The sequence below is a fragment of the Lissotriton helveticus genome, chromosome 5_1 (genome assembly GCF_964261635.1).
Source record: "Lissotriton helveticus chromosome 5_1, aLisHel1.1, whole genome shotgun sequence".
Lineage (NCBI taxonomy): Eukaryota > Metazoa > Chordata > Amphibia > Caudata > Salamandridae > Lissotriton > Lissotriton helveticus.
In genome coordinates this window covers 368,639,116-368,654,150 of record NC_136065.1, presented here as the reverse complement: position 1 = coordinate 368,654,150, position 15,035 = coordinate 368,639,116, and the positions used below count along the sequence as shown (strand labels likewise).

The following is a 15,035-nucleotide window of genomic DNA, read 5'->3' as shown; positions in this document are numbered from 1 at the left end:
GAGGGGAATTGGAGGAAAAGCGTAAAAGAATGCGCTGTACCAGGCCATCGAAAGGGCGTTCCCCAGGGATCCCTGATGGTGAACTTTGCTTGCGTAAAACCGGCATTTGGCGTTCACCGGAGAGGCAAACAGGTCGATGGTTGGTGTCCCCCAAACCGAGAACACACTCTCCAGAATGGACTGATTCAATTCCCATTCGTGAGTCACCTCTGTCTGTCGATTCAGGGCATCCGCCTTGACATTGAGCGAGCCTGCCAGGTGTTCGGCTCTCAGAGTGATGCTGTGAAGAATCGCATAATCCCAGATCCTCTGAGCTTCTGTGGACAGTGTTTGCGACCTCTTACCCCCTTGCTTGTTGACGTAGTGCATGGCCGTTGTATTGTCCGTCCGGACCAGCACTGTATGGTTGCGAACTCTGGGAAGGAAAGCCTGCAAAGCCAACCTAATGGCCGTCCGCTCCAGAAAATTGATATGGCACTGGCGCTGCTCTGGAGTCTAGTGCCCGCTGACTTGAAGCTCTCGGAGCACTGCTGCCCAGCCTTCCAAAGAGGCATCCGTGGTCATGATCAGGGGGGATGGTGAAATTCTGAACGTCAGACCTTGTGCGATATTGTCTTGTATTAGCCACCATTCGCATGCCCTTCTCATTGCTGATGTCACCAACACCTTGTCGTTGAATGATCCCTCTGCTTGGCACCATTGTTTGTCTAGTTCTTCCTGCAGAGGACGCATTCGCAGCCTGCAATGCTGTATTAATGGTATGCAGGATGATATCGACCCGAGAAGGGACTTGTATTGATGGACTGAAAGGCATTTCTTGTGGAACAGTTGGCGAGCTGATACCATCAACTTCTGTTGACGCTCTTCCGAAGGACGAGCTGTACATTGCGTGGTATCCAAAATGGCCCCCAGGAATCTTGTGGATCTGGAGGGTTGCAGAACTGACTTGTGTTTGTTTAGCTGAAGGCCCAGGTGACGGAACAACTGGATGCAAGTTGAAACGGCTTGAGAAGTTTCCTTGAAGGATGGAGCCTTGACGAGCCAGTCGTCCAAGTAAGGGAAAACTTCCAGGGATTGTTTTCGTAGAAAAGCCGCTACTGGTGCTAACACTTTGGTGAACACCCTTGGTGCAGACCGAAGGCCAAACGGAAGCACCTTGAATTGGAAATGGCTCTTGCCCACTGTGAAGCGCAGATATTGTCTGTGAGCTGGGTGTATCGGAATATGGAAATACGCATCTTCTAAATCCAGAGACGCCAAATAGTCGCCTGGGTTCAAAAGAGGAAGAATTTCTTGGCGAGTGACCATCCTGAAAGAGAGTTTGACGAGTTAAGTGTTGAGCTCTCGTAGGTCTAGTATGGGGCGCCAAGTCACTGCCGTCTTCCGCACGAGGAAGAACCTGGAATAAAAACCTCTGCCCCTCTGAGAGAGAGGTACCGGTTCTATTGCCCCCTTGAGGAACAATTGATGGGCTTCGAGATGGAGTAGTCCCAGATGTTTTGTGCGGATGGCGCCCGGAGCTCTTGTTGGAGGAAGATCTTGGAATTCCAACGTATGGCCACTCTCTACAATATTCAGGACCCACTGGTCCGATGTTATAGACTTCCAGCTGTTCAGACAAAATGATATCCTGCCCCCCACTGATGTGACTGGGAGGGAAGGAACAGTAGGTAGAGCCAGGAGGCCGCTATTGCCGCTTGGCGTTGTCACGTCCCTGACGGTTCTGACGGCCTCGCGGAGGTTGGCGAGAGTAAGACGCCGATTGTCCCTGCCGTTGATTTGAGTATTGGGTCTTATAAGACTGAGAAGATTTCGAGGAATATCTCTGTTGGGTGTTGCCTCTATACGAAGAGAATCCTCTGCCACTACCTTACGGTAGTTGAGTGATCCCAAGGACTTTGACGTGTCTGTATCCTTTTTATATTTTGCAGGGCATCATCAACATGCTTACCGAAAAGCATCTCTCCATCAAATGGGAGATCCAGGATCTTATTTTGGACCTCCTGACGAAACCAGGTGGCTCTCAACCAGCCCTGGCGACGTAGCACTGCTGACCCTGCTAAGGCCCGAAAAGCCGTGGAAGCAATATCCATATCACAGTCGATAACTTCAGAGGAGGATTTCTCTCCCTCCATCAGCACTCTCTTGGCCTCATCCATTGTAGAGTCTGGTAGTTGTTCCACAAACTGTTCCATGTCGCACCACATCTGGCGATCGTATCTGCCTAGAATGGCGAGAGCATTTGCCACATGCAAGCAAGCTGGCCATGGAAGAAAACCTCTTCCCCACGTTATCCAGACGCCTACCGTCCTTGTCCGGAGGCGTAGTCAAAGGTGTTGACGGGTTTTTGGACTGGCTTTGGGCGGCCTGTGAGATCACCGAATCAGGCTTCGGCTGTCCAAGAAGACAAGCTGGACTGCCTTCTGGGGCCTTATACTTCTTTTCCAGTCTGGGGAGAACCGGAATAACCGTGGCTGGATTTTGCATGATTTTCATACCTTCCTCCCACACATGTTCAATTATGGGAATGGACTTGACAGATCTTCTGTATTGTTCCTTGAAGTCATAGAGGAAACATTCAGACTCTTCTCTCGTAATCGGCAGTCCAAACCTCTTTGACGCTCTCTCCATCAGGTTATGGAATCCCCCTATATCAACTGGAGGGGAGATATAAGTATCAAGACCAGTGGCGTCTGGATCTTGTAGCCCACTGTCACCCTGATCCAAGTCTGGGTCTTGCAATGGATCAGTCAAGGGATCCACCTGTACAGCCTCATCGTCCGAAGAGGTATCCTGCTGGACAGTATTGGCTGGTTCAAGATCCGGTGTCCGGGAACGGATCATAGGTATCACCGGTGGTGGCGTGAGGGGCACCACTGGCAAAGGAGGCAGACCGATAACTGGCTGTGACAACGCCTGAGGTGGAGTTTGCACAGACTGCATTGAAGGTTCCGAAGGAAACCTGTTACGATAGTCCTGCAGCATCATCTGTAGATCAGAGATGAGAGAGGCGGGCATGGCCACCATGTCCTGCCCTAAACCAGGCGGACGTCGCTCTTCTGGAACATAGTGATGCAACTGTTGGCCACCTGCATGCTTGTAATATTCCTCTGTGTCCGTCTCCTGCAACTTTACATTCAAGTCTGAGGGACTATAGGCATCCCCATAATGGCCACTCTCATCCTCATCCTCCTTCGACTCATCATCAAGAAGCATTGTCGGTGGGTGGGACTAAACTCGTCGCGGAGACGTCATTTCCGGTGTAATTTTCATCTTCTGCAGTGGAAAATGCATTTTTTGAATCGTCGACGGTACAGCAGCCTTCGTCGACGCAATCTTGGTCGTCGACGGAATGATCGTCGATGGCTTCGTAGACGAACTAGTCGTCATCACCATCAGCGTCTATGTCGAAGTTGTCGTCGTCGACGTAGTTTTTGTCGTCGACGAGACCGTCCACAGCACCTTACCGGAGCTCGTCGTCGTCGACGTGGAAGATGCTATCGTCGAAGAACCGGGAACCTTGAATGACGACGAAGTCGTCGACGTGGAGATCGCTACCGACGACGAGCCCGTCGACGGAGCCAAGGAAACAGCGGGAATTTTCACAGAGGCAATCGTCGTCGACGTACCTGATGTTTTCGTCGTCTGACGCTGTTTTTTCTCCGGCCCGGTTCCTGGAGTGACAGAAGAGTATTTGTCACCGGATTTTTCCTTCTTGGACGGAGGAGAAGTGATAGTAACCTCCTTTTTGTCCTTTGAGGCTGTAACCAATCCAGCAGCCTGTCCCTGTAGGAAGGTAGATCCCTGACTATGGTTGCCCCCAACTTTTTGCCTGGTGTTTTGATGGTTTTCTGACTTAGTTGACCTGGGGCCCTGTTATTCAGGACCCCAGGCCCACTGCTCTCTCTGTAAAATGGATTCCATGTATCGTAGGTACATATCTAATTGGATACTGAGTCACCTTATCAGTACAGAGTACCTTAGGTGCCCAGGGCATAGGTGTACCCAGGGCCTACCAGGGGCTGCAGCATGCATTATGCCACCCCTGGCTGGCCATCCAAATCTGACACAACTGGCTGCACGACAGCTGGGGCAAGGTGGTGTAATCACCCTTTGCTTTAGATATAGTATTCCTATATCTAAACCTAAATGGACAAACAGATCTCCTATCAGTCACTCCTATGGCAGGCCTTGACAATCCTGAAGGCAGAGTGCTTGGAATCGTGTGAGATAGTGCTCTGGCATGAGCTGAGCCTGTCTGCGGCTTTCGGGATCCATCCCTTAGCCGTTTCCATGATATCGCATACCATATACTCTTAAGTGCATTATAATCCTCGCGGTTATATGCCAACTCTGGTATCGCTTTATCAAAACATGTCGAGTAAGGTGTCATACGAATTGGAATACTAACCCCTCGCCAATTCTGGCGACGGGGTTAGCATTCCACCCTTCTAGAGGGACACGACATGTATGTAACCTGTAACCCCGGTTAAAGTCAGACAGAGCCTTAGCTCCACAAAATGGATGCTGCCACCGAGACACAAGTCTGCCCTCCTGCTGCTGGGAGTCCTCCCAGCCCAGGAGGCAAGGACAAAGGGTTTCCTGCCAGGGGCGGTGCCAGCACCGTCCCAGACAGGATTTTGTGACTGCAAGTGGCACCCCGGTGCTCACTGTGCATAGGCCGGCTGGAACCAGTTCCAGGGGCACTCCAGCCCCTGACCTGGGGAAAGCCCGCCAAAGGAGAGGGGTGTAACCACCCCCCTCCTAGTCCCACCCATAGGGCAGGACTTAGTCACGTGCCAGCCCCTTTTTGCAGGATAAAGGTCGGAACTGGCCCCCTTCCAAAGCAGATCATCTTTGAATCCTGAAACTACTTTCCACGAAAGGAACTCTCGACTTCTCAAGATTTCTCCCTTGTGACTAAGGAGTAGTCACCCTTCAGCAGCAGGCACCAACCAAGCATCGCGGTTTGTTGCCAGTCTCTCTTTCGGATCAAGACTGCTCCAGCACGACGAGAACCGGCTTCCCTTGCACCTCTGACCTCAACCTGCATCATCAGCCCAGCTGTGATCCGTGGGTGTGACGAGACCTCGAGGGACCGTCCATCTTCAGAACTGCACGACCCTTGTCCAGCACGACTCCCGAGTGACCCTCGACTGAGTGCTTTGGGGTAAGAGAAGCCCCGACCCTGAGCAGCTCCAGCACCGAAGTTCAGCCCCCCTGCATCCACGAGATCTGCGTGGGGCCCTTCTGCTCTTTGCTGCTCACCGCGTTGTCCAGGTCACTTGCCCGTTGGCTAGTGACCCCCTCACGACGCTCCACGACAACTAACACTGCTGGTCTGGTTGCTCCAGACTAGCCCGTGCTCCCCTCCACCAGAGGAGCACCCTGGACCCTCCTGGTCCACTCAAGACGCCATTTTAGGTCCACCGCGTGGGCCTTGCATTTGCCAAGACTTGTTGCCCAATCCTGGGTCCAGCAACGTCGACAGCAGAGACCTTCGTGGGACAGCCCGCACCTCCATCCTAGTCGCCGACAACGCCTCCTGGTCCGAGAGACTGCAGAGCCCAGCAGCGCCCACTCACCTGGCTGAGGTGACTTCGTCCGGTGCCATCCTAGTGCCCACTCAAATCACTGGCTAGTGATTCAGAACGTGGTCCCCTCTGCTTACAGGTTTCTTCTTCCCTGATCCAGGCTTGGATCACCACGAACTCCTTCACTGGTCGCCTGCCAGCAACTTCTTTCTTCAGGCTCCTGGATCTTCAACGAGGGTTTCCGACGCAACTTCAACCCTATGCAGCCGCAGCCCCTGGGCTAGGTAACCGGAGTACTCCGGTGCTCCAGCATAGTCCAACACCCTAAGTGTTCGGATCCACTCCCGTTTTCGACCCACCTAGTCGGGTTCGCCCGAGAACAGTAACTTTGCAACTGCTAGCCTCCATAGACTTTTTCCCGCCTTACGCGTGAGAGTTCCCACTCTGCACACGACGTCCACAGGCCTCCTGCATCTATTCGCAGTGTTTAGAATTGTAGGCCTAGCGATTCCTGAGTCTAGAAAAGTATTACTTACCTGCTAGCAAGTTCGCATTCCACTTACTGAGTATATGGTTTTTCGTGCCCCTAGGGCATTTGTGTAAATTGTGCGACTTAAAGTATTTTCGTAAGAGTTTTGTTGTGTGCTTAGCTCCCTGACTCAAAGAGTTCAGGGTAGTCTTGTTATAAATAAATATCTGTTTATTTTCATAACAACTTGTGTGGTGTCCTTTCACTTGGTGTTCAAGGGGTAATGTGATGGTAAAACAGCTGGCTTAACACACCCTCTAGAGTATTAGCCTTAGACTGCTCGTATCCATGCTACTAGGATAGCTGGTCTATAAGGTTGACTTACAACCAATCATCAATAAGGGTTGTTTGGACTGATACAAAGTGCTCACTAGAATAGTGAACATTATATATCAGGCCAACTTCTCAAATTGGTGAGCAGCGGTTGGGATTTGAGCTTGCTGTTGTTTTACCACACATATCCTAAGAATATCATTTGAAAAGATCACATAAGTACTAAGGTACATATAACTTAGCTTAGAATACTCTGAGTTCTACTGAACCAGCTGTTGTAGCTCCTAGGGCCTAGCACACCCTAAACTACAACTCTAGCAAGGGATCAGTAGGTAAAACATATAGTGTAGGTAAGTGCACCACTTACACCTCACTAGAAAAGCATGTCTACCCAGGGAGAGTCCTCAGGGACCCCTCTTGTGGTGATTGACCCTCCACAGGTCAGCTCAAGATATGCAGCTCTCAATTTCCAGGAGTTGAGACACTTGTGTACCTCCAGGAAATTGAAACAGGGGTCTAACCCCACCACTCCCTTTCTGTTAGGTCTCTTAGAGACTTATGATGCTAGGAAAGCATCTCAGGGAGATGGGAATATGCCAGCCTTAGAAGGGCACCTTGGTGATCCAGACCTCCCTAACACTGAAAATGGACTTGAGGAGGAGGATCTTGAGGAACTCTCTGGGGATGAGGCAGACAAGGGTCCTGAGTTAGTCAGCAGACTCACTAGGGCCAACTTAGACCTACTTGGGGAAGGATCTGGGGGACCCCCAGTACTGACCCTAATTAGGCCTAACCTTGGAGTTAGGAGAAATAGATCTCCTTCTAGGGACTCCATTAGATCTCTGCACTCTAATGCCTCTTCTCAGGGGAGAAGGAACTCTCCCCAGAGGAGATTGACTTCCCCTCAGAGAAGAGAGCATGAAGCAAGGATGAGACAAGCTAAACTGAGGATTGAAAGGGAAGAACTTGCCCTGGCCAAAGAGAAGCGTGCCTTTGCTAGAGAGCAGCAGATGAGTGGGATAGTTCCCACTGGTGGCAGCAATCTCCCAAGAGAAAAAGAGAAGGGTTTAGATACTAAACACCTGACAAAGATAGTGCCCCCCTTTAAACAAGGGGATGACATCCAGAAATGGATGGCTGCTTTGGAGAGGGCCTGCACTGTGCAGTGCATTCCCCAGAGTCAGTGGGCAGCTATACTGTGGCTCTCCTTTGATGGCAAAGGTAGAGATAAGCTCCTCACTACTAGAGTTGAGGATGCTAACAATTACCAGGTCCTGAAAAATGCACTGGTTGATGGGTTTGGCTTAACCACTGAGCAGTACAGGTTGCTGTTCAGAGACACCCAGAAAACTAAGTCTCAGAACTGGTCTGACTTTGTTGATTGTGCCACTAAGGCTTTGGAAGGCTGGCTACTGGGTAGCAAGGTTAGTGACTTCACAGGATTGTATAATTTTATTATGAGAGAGCAAGTCTTAAATAATTGTCAGAACCAGTTATTACACCAGCACCTGGTAGACTCTGATCTGACCTCTCCACAAGAATTGGGTAAGAGGGCAGACAAATGGGTCAGAACCAGGATTAGGCCTAAGAACCAAGGTGGTGACCAGAAAAAGGAATCAACCAAGCCTCAAGAGAAGGGTGGGAATAAATCTACAGATCAAACCACATCAGGGCCCCAAAAATCCTCTGAGGGGGGTGGGTCCCAGAATCCTTCTAATAACCAGAAGAAACCTTATTGTTACCCCTGTAAACAGGTGGGTCATTTGAAAACTGACAGCAGTTGCCCAAAGAACAACAATAAGGAGAACATACCCCCAAGTAACATTCCCAAACCTCCTGTTACTACTAGTAGTAATCCCCCAGGTGGTGGGAGTGCCCCCAAGAATTTGGGTGCATTTACTTTGGGAGTTCCTGGGGACTCTGGCCTAACCAGGTCCCCAAACTTAGATACTCTTGTCTGTGAGACTGGCATGGGGTTTGCCAACTTCACAACTTGTCCCAACACTTTGGGCAAGTACAGACAGGAGCCCCTCATCAATGGTATAAAAGTTGAGGCCTATAGAGATACAGGGGCTAGCATCACTATGGTGACTGAGAGTCTAGTCCCCTCAAGGCAACTTTTACCTGGTGCCACATACCAGGTGACCAATATTGATGGAGTACAGAGAAATCATCCCATGGCAGTGGTAAATCTCAGCTGGGGAGGTGTCACTGGCCACAAGAGAGTGGCAGTGTCACCAAACTTGCCTGTAGATTGCCTACTGTGGAATGATTTAGAGCTCTCAGCCTGGGCTGAGGTAGAGCAAGAAACCCATTTTAAAATGGTGAACCTCCATGGTAAGGTTAGTGGGGCAGTGATAGCCACAGCCCCAGTCCAAGATGTCCTCCCTGAACAGGTCAGGAGGGCTGTGCCAGTCACAGCCCAGTCTCAGACAGCTTCCTTTCCAGAAAAGGTTGGCAGGGCTGTGATAGTCACAGCCCATACCCAAACTGAGCCCCCTCCTGAAAAGGTTGGGAGAGTTGTGATGGCCACAGCTCAATCTCAGACAGATGACAGTGTTGTGAAGCCTGAAACTATGGATCACTCCACTCAGACAGAGAGCATTGAGGAGGAAGAGAAATCTCCCTCCCACCAGACTTTAGGAAAGGATCAGCCTCCTCAGGGAACTGATCTGACCCCTTGTGAAGAAACTGCCCCAGAGGTAGTCAGGCCTAGCCTGGCAGAACCCCTGATGTCAGTGGATCCTTCCAAGGTGGGACCCAGTCTGGAGCAGGTAACCTGCCCCTCTCTACCCTGCCTCAGTCAGCCCAGGGCTGTAGAGGTCAGGGAGGCCAGTGGTGGACCCCAAAGGGCCCCCTGTCCAAAAGAATTCCCCAATCAGCAGATTAAGGGCACTGAAGCTAGCAGTCCTAGCCAAGTGAAAATAAAACAAACTCCTAAGGGATCCCCCTTAAATTTAGTTAGGGACCTCCCACAGATGGACACTGTTGGGCACAGTCAGACCTGGGTCCTAAGGGCCCCAAACCTGACCTGTCCCTCCAGTAAGCCAAACAGAGGGACCCAACCTCCAGCTGTAGGAAGCCAGAGGTTGACCCTGAGAGCCCAAAACAACTCAGTCTTGGAAAGAAAGGCCTCTATGGTGGAAAATGATTGGAGGAAGCTGAGCCCAAAATTAGTGGAGCCTCACTTCAGTACTCCATTTCAGCACCAGCCTTTTCCTTTGCCAAAACACACCACAGGTAGAGATTCCCTATGGTGGAGACCCTCAGATACCCTTAGGGTGAGGGATTGCTTAGTGGACCATGAGATAGGGGGTAACCATGCCAGTGCTGGTACTTCCTTATATGGCCACTCAGGCAATATAGGCTTACCTGGCAAGGATAGCCTTATCTCCTTTCGTTTGGGGGGGGGGGGGGTTATGTAGGAAGGTAGGTCCCCGACTATGGTTGCCCCCAACTTTTTGCCTGGTGTTTTGCTGGTTTTCTGACTTAGTTGACCTGGGGCCCTGCTATTCAGGACCCCAGGCCCACTGCTCTCTCTGTAAAATGGATTCCATGTACCTTAGGTACATATCTAATTGGATACTGAGTCACCTTATCAGTCCCTGTACAGAGTACCTTAGGTGCCCAGGGCATAGGTGTACCCAGGGCCTACCAGGGGCTGCAGCATGTATTATGCCACCCCTGGCTGGCCATCCAAATCTGACAACTGGCTGCACGACAGCTGGGGCAAGGTGGTGTAATCACCCTTTGCTTTAGATATAGTATTCCTATATCTAAACCTAAATTGACACACAGATCTCCTATCAGTCACTCCTATGGCAGGCCTTGACAATCCTGAAGGCAGAGTGCTTGGAATCGTGTGAGATAGTGCTCTGGCATGAGCTGAGCCTGTCTGCGGCTTTCGGGATCCATCCCTTAGCCGTTTCCATGATATCGCATACCATATACTCTTAAGTGCATTATAATCCTCGCGGTTATATGCCAACTCTGGTATCGCTTTATCAAAACATGTCGAGTAAGGTGTCATACGAATTGGAATACTAACCCCTCGCCAATTCTGGCGACGGGGTTAGCATTCCACCCTTCTAGAGGGACACGACATGTATGTAACCTGTAACCCCGGTTAAAGTCAGACAGAGCCTTAGCTCCACAAAATGGATGCTGCCACCGAGACACAAGTCTGCCCTCCTGCTGCTGGGAGTCCTCCCAGCCCAGGAGGCAAGGACAAAGGGTTTCCTGCCAGGGGCGGTGCCAGCACCGTCCCAGACAGGATTTTGTGTATCCTAGGTAGGCAGGGCTTTAGAGGAAGGTGACTGCAAGTGGCACCCCGGTGCTCACTGTGCATAGGCCGGCTGGAACCAGTTCCAGGGGCACTCCAGCCCCTGACCTGGGGAAAGCCCGCCAAAGGAGAGGGGTGTAACCACCCCCCTCCTAGTCCCACCCATAGGGCAGGACTTAGTCGCGTGCCAGCCCCTTTTTGCAGGATAAAGGTAGGAACTGGCCCCCTTCCAAAGCAGATCATCTTTGAATCCTGAAACTACTTTCCACGAAAGGAACTCTCGACTTCTTCTCAAGATTTCTCCCTTGTGACTAAGGAGTAGTCACCCTGCAGCAGCAGGCACCAACCAAGCATCGCGGTTTGTTGCCAGTCTCTCTTTCGGATCAAGACTGCTCCAGCACGACGAGAACCGGCTTCCCTGGCACCTCTGACCTCAACCTACATCATCAGCCCAGCTGTGATCCGTGGGTGTGACGAGACCTCGAGGGACTGGCCATCTTCAGAACTGCACGACCCTTGTCCAGCACGACTCCCGAGTTACCCTCGACTGAGTGCTTTGGGGTAAGAGAAGCCCCGACCCTGAGCAGCTCCAGCACCGAAGTTCAGCCCCCCTGCATCCACGAGATCTGCGTGGGGCCCTTCTGCTCTTTGCTGCTCACCGCGTTGTCCAGGTCACTTGCCCGTTGGCTAGTGACCCCCTCACGACGCTCCACGACAACTAACACTGCTGGTCTGGTTGCTCCAGACTAGCCCGTGCTCCCCTCCACCAGAGGAGCACCCTGGACCCTCCTGGTCCACTCAAGACGCCATTTTAGGTCCACCGCGTGGGCCTTGCATTTGCCAAGACTTGTTGCCCAATCCTGGGTCCAGCGACGTGGACAGCAGAGACCTTCGTGGGACAGCCCGCACCTCCATCCTGGTCGCCGACAACGCCTCCTGGTCCGAGAGACTGCAGAGCCCAGCAGCGCCCACTCACCTGGCTGAGGTGACTTCGTCCGGTGCCATCCTGGTGCCCACTCAAATCACTGGCTAGTGATTCAGAACTTGGTCCCCTCTGCTTACAGGTTTCTTCTTCCCTGATCCAGGCTTGGATCACCACGAACTCCTTCACTGGTCGCCTGACAGCAACTTCTTTCTTCAGGCTCCTGGATCTTCAACGAGGGTTTCCGACGCAACTTCAACCCTATGCAGCCGCAGCCCCTGGGCTAGGTAACCTGAGTACTCCGGTGCTCCAGCATAGTCCAACACCCTAAGTGTTCGGATCCACTCCCGTTTTCGACCCACCTAGTCGGGTTCGCCCGAGAACAGTAACTTTGCAACTGCTAGCCTCCATAGACTTTTTCCCGCATTACGCGTGAGAGTTCCCACTCTGCACACGACATCCACAGGCCTCCTGCATCTATTCCCAGTGTTTAGAATTGTAGGCCTAGCGATTCCTGAGTCTAGAAAAGTATTACTTACCTGCTAGCAAGTTCGCATTCCACTTACTGAGTATATGGTTTTTCGTGCCCCTAGGGCATTTGTGTAAATTGTGCGACTTAAAAGTATTTTCGTAAGAGTTTTGTTGTGTGCTTAGCTCCCTGACTCATAAAGAGTTCAGGGTAGTCTTGTTATAAATAAATATCTGTTTATTTTCATAACAACTTGTGTGGTGTCCTTTCACTTGGTGTTCAAGGGGTAATGTGATGGTAAAACAGCTGGCTTAACACGCCCTCTAGAGTATTAGCCTTAGACTGCTCGTATCCATGCTACTATATATATAGCTGGTCTATAAGGTTGACTTACAACCAATCATCAATAAGGGTTGTTTGGACTGATACAAAGTGCTCACTAGAATAGTGAACATTATATATCAGGCCAACTTCTCACAGTCCCTGCCTCTCCTTTTCACTTCCGTGAGGAGATTGAAGGGGACCAGCCCTCTCAGACCTGTCAGAGATCTTATGAGGGGCCTTAAGAGGGGGCTCAGCTGTAGAAGAACCAGGGGGAGACCTACCCCTCTTCCTGGATCTGTGAGAGGACACAAAAGATGTTGAATCCTCTTCATCCGATGAGAGCACCTCCTTCCGAGTCTTCCTCTTTTGAAGCCAGGTCAAAAGCCGACCCTCTCTGTCACGAAGTGTCTTGGTAGAGAAGGTTCTACAAATTTTGCAGTCTGTGGCCTTGTGGTCAGGGTATAAGCAATAAATACAGTTTTCATGATTATCTTCCACAAAAAAGTCGTTTTTTCCCACAAGAGGCACAGGACCTGAATAAGGCCTTCTTCTCCTTGTCAGACATGTCTAGATTTCAGTAGAAAAGTAGAAGAAATAACCATTAACATTGAGAAAACTGAGCAGAGCTCAGTGGAGACTCCCTAGCACAACGTGCGGTAGAAACATCTGAGGCTCTGAGCTCTCTCAGGAAGGTTCTATGGGGTGAGGCTGCTCTGATTGGTCCTGGCAAAAGTTTGGTCTCTTTTACAAAAAGAGGGTGATAGGATACAAAATGAGATGAGGCCTAGGCCTATTTTTCTCTTTTGTTTCAATGGTTGTTATACTACTGAGGCTCCCATTCCGACGACGGGGAATGATACAAAGCATGGGAATCTATGAAAGTTCCAATACTGGGGCAAAAAGTGTTACCAAAGGTAAGTAACTTGTTCTTCTGATGGATACATGTGCCTGTGGATTCACCACCTTTTGAATTGAATCCCCAAGCAGTCCCGCTCCGGGAGGATGGTGTCCGGCTAACTAAAACAAAACATCCTGTACTACATAACATGTAAAGTGGCTGTCCCTACTCATCTCTGAATCAAAGCAGTAATGCTTTGCAAAAGTGTGGAGGGAGGCCCAAGTTGCCGCCTTGCAGATGTCTACAACAGGGACACCTCTAGCCAAAACCTAAGAAGAGGACTTCATTCTGGTGAAATGAGCTTGTAAACTTTCAGGCGGTTCCTTCTTAGCCAAGGCGTAGCAGATCTTGATGATCCATCTGGACAGCGTTCGCTTGTGGACAGCCTTGCCTTTCATTTTTCCCATGTATCCAATGAAGAGTTGGTCATACAGCCTGAAGTCTTTAGACCAGTCCAGGGAGAAGTTGACCACCCTCTTAGGGTCCAGGCGGTGAAGTCTCTACTCCTACTTAGAAAGGAGAGGATAGAAAGTGGGTAAAGTGACCAAATTAGGCAGGAAAGCAGCTCTGGTCCTAAGAACCATTTTATATGCATGCATAAAGTTGAAAGGAGGTTTAGAACTAAGAGCCTGCAGCTCACTAACCCTCCTGGCCGAGGTAATCGCAATCAAAAAAATTGTCTTGAAAGACAAGAGCCTCAACTGACAACTATGTAGAGGCTCACAGGGGGGCCCTATCAGGAAAGTAAGAACTACATTTAAATCCCACCGAGGCATGACAAATAGAGTGGGAGGAAATCTGTTAGTGAGACCCTTAATGAATCTCATGACTATAGGTGACTTAAATAAAGCAGGTTGGTCTGGTAAGCAAAGAAAGGCCGACAAGGCAGACAGGTAGCCTTAACCAGTTGCTACAGCACAACCCTGTTGAGCCAAGGAAAGAGCGAAACTCGGAATATCAGACAAATGGGCCTGCAAAGAATTTATTTATTTATTTTATTTATTTGCACACTTGTACCGCGCTAGGAATCGACTCCCTGAGGAGTATCTCCGCGCCTTTGGCAGCATCTGAGAGCAAAAAGGCCCTGTCTTATATTTTTAATTGCCCAACCAGAACTAGTAATTAAACAGGAAAGTTTTAAAAATTTTCCTAAAGGGAAAATGTTCCTTACATGATCTGATTTCATAAGGAAGTTCATTCCAAAGCTTCGGGCCTGCTACTGATAAAGCCCTTCCCCCTTGTCTTGTCTTCCAGAACCTGGGGACACAACAATTCACGATCTCCAGATCTCAGAGATCTTGAGGGGATATATGGAATTAATTTTTTTGTTAAGTAATCAGGACCTTTACCAGTGAGGCACTTGTGGATGATGCAGCACGTTTTAAACAACACCCTCTGTTTCACTGTGAGCCAGTGAAGTTTATTTAGTAGTGGTTTTGAGGGAGTACGGGCCGGGGCATTGAGAACAAGGCGAGCAGCCGTGTTCTGCACAACTTGTAATCTGGCAATGATCCCCTCATTAGCGGCTAGCAACAAACCATTACAGTAATCCAGTCTACTCAACACGAGCGACTGAACTAGTGTTTTCCTGGTGGTATCAGGTAACAGGGGGAATACCCTTCGGAGAAGCCCAATAACATGGAAACAGGAGCTTACCACTTGATTAGAATGATGTTTAAGGGCGAGCTCCTGATCCAATTTAACTCCTAGATCTTTCACTACCACTTTGGGCTCAGGGACTGGGCCTAGGTCTTGAGGCCACCAGTCAGGAGTCCACAGGCGTTTGGCTTCCCCAAAGAGCAAA

General features: G+C 50.2%; 1 protein-coding gene across 11 annotated transcripts in view; it reads right to left on the bottom strand.

Annotated features, from left to right (window-relative positions):
• The window catches only part of UBR4 (ubiquitin protein ligase E3 component n-recognin 4), a 2,329,353-nt gene that overhangs the window by 2,070,902 nt on the left and 243,416 nt on the right, over window positions 1-15,035 (bottom strand). The gene's annotated exons all lie outside the window — the stretch shown is intronic.